At 35.9% G+C, this 4153-nt stretch overlaps 1 long non-coding RNA gene across 1 annotated transcript in view; it reads left to right on the top strand.

Annotated features, from left to right (window-relative positions):
- Window positions 1-3010, top strand: part of LOC143275451 (uncharacterized) — a 3539-nt gene extending 529 nt beyond the window's left edge. Inside the window, exons 1-3 of the long non-coding RNA XR_013053433.1 lie at window positions 1-420; window positions 1291-1344; window positions 2606-3010. The exon at window positions 1-420 is cut by the window's left edge and continues 529 nt beyond it. This is a non-coding gene — a long non-coding RNA (uncharacterized LOC143275451). The remainder of the gene's footprint in view (window positions 421-1290; window positions 1345-2605) is intronic.
- The last annotated feature ends 1143 nt before the right edge of the window (window positions 3011-4153 follow it).

A 4153-nucleotide genomic window follows, 5' to 3' on the forward strand; every position in this document is an offset into this window, starting at 1 on the left:
ACAAATTCAAGTCAATTATAGATTATTTCATGTGGCAGTCTCATTACCTCAAAAAAATGAGAGAGAAAATATTTGCTACAGGGACAGACACAGGGCAGCAAAAGGTGGAAAGGTGTCAGTATGTTCCCCTCACCTGCATCATCAGTGAACTTGACCATCATTAACATTATTATTAACTGTTACGGCTATAGATCAGAGAAGGTTGCCAAACAGGCTGACAAAACTGTGTTGTGGGTAGCTGTTAGTGTTAGGTGCACATGTATGTTAAAATGCATGTATCCATTTTGTATGTGTGGGTATGTGTGTTAGTCACATTTTGTTGTGTGTATGTAGCATTGATCTAATGTGTTATATAAACAAAAGTGTTTGTGATTGACAGGATCCATGACAGACTTGCCCTTTCACTGTGAACACTGAAAGGTAAGATCATCTTTTCTCTTTAGATGGCTAGCACAGTATGTAACAAATGACCTCAATTTCTTATATTTAGTGTTTAGTTGAAACATGGCTATGAATAGTATGATCATTATCATCATTAATATTATTAATATTAACTGTTACGGCTATAGATCAGAGAAGGTTGCCAAACTGGCTGACAAAACTGTGTTGTGGGTAGCTGTTAGTGTTAGGTGCACATGTATCTTAAAATGTATGTATGCATTTTGTGTATATTCTATATCTTTATTTAAATATACAAGTTGTAACATGTATGTAGAACTTAAATATAGATAGATAGATACATTGATTGATAGATATACATATAAAATACACATGCCTGTATACACATATAGATGTAAAATACACTTGCACATATTTGACAGATAGATAGATACAGATATAGATAATAAGATATATGTGAGTTTTAGGGTACAAATTCAAGTCAGTTATAGATTATTTCATGTAGCAGTCTCATTATCTCAAAAGAATGAGAGAGAAAACATTTGCCATCAGAGTAGACACAGGGCAGCAAAAGGTGGAACACTGCTGTGTGGCACCAATCCTATGTCATCTCCATCTGGAAAGGTGTCAGTATGTTCCCCTCACCTGCATCATCAGTGAACTTGACCATCATTAACATTATTATTAACTGTTATGGCTATAGATCAGAGAAGGTTGCCAAACTGGCTGACAAAACTGTGTTGTGGGTAGCTGTTAGTGTTAGGTGCACATGTATGTTAAAATGTATGTATCCATTTTGTGTGTGTGGGTATGTGTGTTAGTCACATTTTGTTGTGTGTATGTAGCATTGATCTAATGTGTTATATAAACAAAAGTGTTTGTGATTGACAGGATTATATGACAGGATCCATGACAGACTTGCCCTTTCACTGTGAACACTGAAAGGTAAGATCATCTTTTCTCTTTAGATGGCTAGCACAGTACGTAACAAATGACCAAGGTTTCTTATATTTAGTGTTTAGTTGAAACATGGCTATGAATAGTATGATCATTATCATCATTAATATTACCAATCTTAACTGTTACGGCTATAGATCAGAGAAGGTTGCCAAACTGGCTGACAAAACTGTGTTGTGGGTAGGTGCACATGTATGTTAAAATGTATGTATACATTTTGTGTATATTCTATATCTTTATTTAAATATACAAGTTGTAACATGTATGTAGAACTTATATATAGATAGATAGATACATTGATTGATAGATATACATATAAAATACACATGCATGTATACACATATACATGTAAAATACACTTGGCACCATAAAATTTTATCATTACAAAGTTTAAGTGTCCAGTTCAGCTTCAAGTATCTGCCATCAAACGGGTTGATAGATCAGATACATAACAAGTAGAAGTTTACACTCGCATATTAATTGACATTTGATCACATGCAGCCACAGCAGAAGCTTTGGACACTTGTGCATGTTGTTTGCACAAAACAGTGCGTTGCTGTGTTGGCATGCACTTTTTCTGAAATAGATGCCTTGATCAGGAAATTTGGGATTGTTGAAAAAACTTGCTTCACATATATGATGTAGATCTATAGCTCTTTCTCGTGAGATGGTCCATTCTAATTTGAAGAGGGTTTTTGGTGTGGAGGGTATACTGCCTTGTACTGGTGTTGTAGGCATGGAATTATGGTTAAACAGCAGACAGTGAAATGTCAATAAAATTGTAGCATAAGAAGAAGACCAGATTTAAATGCTTAAACATAATCCATTGTTTTACTTTTTTTCTTTAAATTGCAAACTATTCAGTAAACATTAGTGCTAATATATTGTGTTTTACAAAGTGAGCTTCACATTGGTTTGTATATGACATTCTGACAAATGAATACATGAATAAACTTGATATGTTACTACCCCATGGAACTGATACCTTGTCATGGTGGGGTAGCTTGAGTGCTTCAGTGACCTGTCGAGCTATGTCATTTGATGTGTCACATGCCTGGTAGGGCCTCCCATGCTGGACAGGTTGTGGGTATTTGTTCCACAAACTATACCAGCTGGCATGATGCACGCATTTTTGGGTTTCCCTTGCTGAAAAGGTTGTATAGTAGAAGCCCGACAAAATTCAGTTGCAAACACATGTCTTTGCATATTTATCTCTTATGACTGACAATTCGTCGTCCTTCTGTTTCAGGAAATGGACATCAGCTAGGACAGGAACAACAGAATCTTCTGTGAGAAAACCTGTATGCTTTTGATCTAAATAAACACAATACAATACAACATCATAAGCCTCTGTTGCTTGATCAGTGGATGTTTGGTTTGTTGAAGGTGCTGTTTGTGTGCTCCTGTGGGGATGTCAGGGACTCTTTCCATTAAAATACTATGCCCACCCTCTGGAAACCCTCTCCTGAAAATTTATCATTTTATATGTCACTTTTCCTTTTCTGTCATTTATTACTTCAGCCATGCTATTCATTCCCATCCATTTTTTTCAAGATAGCCATGATTATTTATTTTTCTGGACTTCATAATTGTGCATTCTTGCAAAGCTGTATTCAAATTTGGACCTAGGATATACGAGTTGCCTGCTGGCATTTTTTTTTGTTTTCTATGCCTGTTATGTACAATTTGCGTATTATGTATAATTATGTCAATGTTCAGGTTTGATTGGTTTATCGATAGATTAATGGAAAGGCCAATTTGATGCATGTAGTTATATGTGCATGCATACGACTATTCATGCACACACACACACACACACACACACACACACACACACAAAATCCCTCCCCCCACACCCCCTTTTTTTTTTATATACAAGATCAAGATCAATATTATATGACACACAGTCACACACAAATTGTTGTTTTTTTTTAATGGCTAACTCATGTTCAAGATTTTAAATCCCAAAACTAAGTTCATGGCAGAAACTATATTACATATTTAATTCAGCATTTTTATGAATGAGAAGTAGCCAAAATGAAAACCATCACTGTGGTGATTGATATTCAGTGTCCCAACACATTTACCACTCTGAATAAAGTCCACAACTTGCTGCAACACAAGCAGCCATTACTTACATCTAACCGAAGTCATGCTTACCAAAAATAAACAACAAAAATCAATAATAATAATGATATTAAAATAAGATAAATGAAGATATCTTATTTTAATACCTAACCAAAGTCACACCTACCAAAAAAAAAAAGATAATGATATTAAGATAAATAAATGAAAACAAGAACATCACTACAGTTAAAGCATTTCAGCTAAAAAGCTGGCCCAGTGCTTCCCTCATTGAACGACAAGCAACCTCCAGGTTGATGACCACTCCCTCCAACCACCTGAGCTCATCTTCTTCCACCACCAGTCAGTCATTTCAGAAACCATTTCCATCAGTACATTCAAAATGTCAGTTTCTCAAGATGGTGGCATTAGAACAAACTCATATATGTGCTAAACCACGTCTACCACACAGATGCCTGATCAGCAGCATAACCCAATACATCAGGCTTTGAGTGCATGCATATGTTTGTGTACCCATCGGGGTAGATTTCGTCTGCACAACTTTTGCCAGAGGACAAACACTTATGTTGCCATGGGTTCATTTTCTGTGTGCAGTATGCTTCCTGCACATTAGATTGGTGTATCGTTGCATGATTTTAAATAAAGTATGAGAAGACGGATGAGACATGGATTTCAAACTCGGACTGTCACGGTTAACAGTGTAAACGCACAG

The sequence above is a fragment of the Babylonia areolata genome, chromosome 30 (genome assembly GCF_041734735.1).
Source record: "Babylonia areolata isolate BAREFJ2019XMU chromosome 30, ASM4173473v1, whole genome shotgun sequence".
Taxonomy (NCBI): domain Eukaryota; kingdom Metazoa; phylum Mollusca; class Gastropoda; order Neogastropoda; family Buccinidae; genus Babylonia; species Babylonia areolata.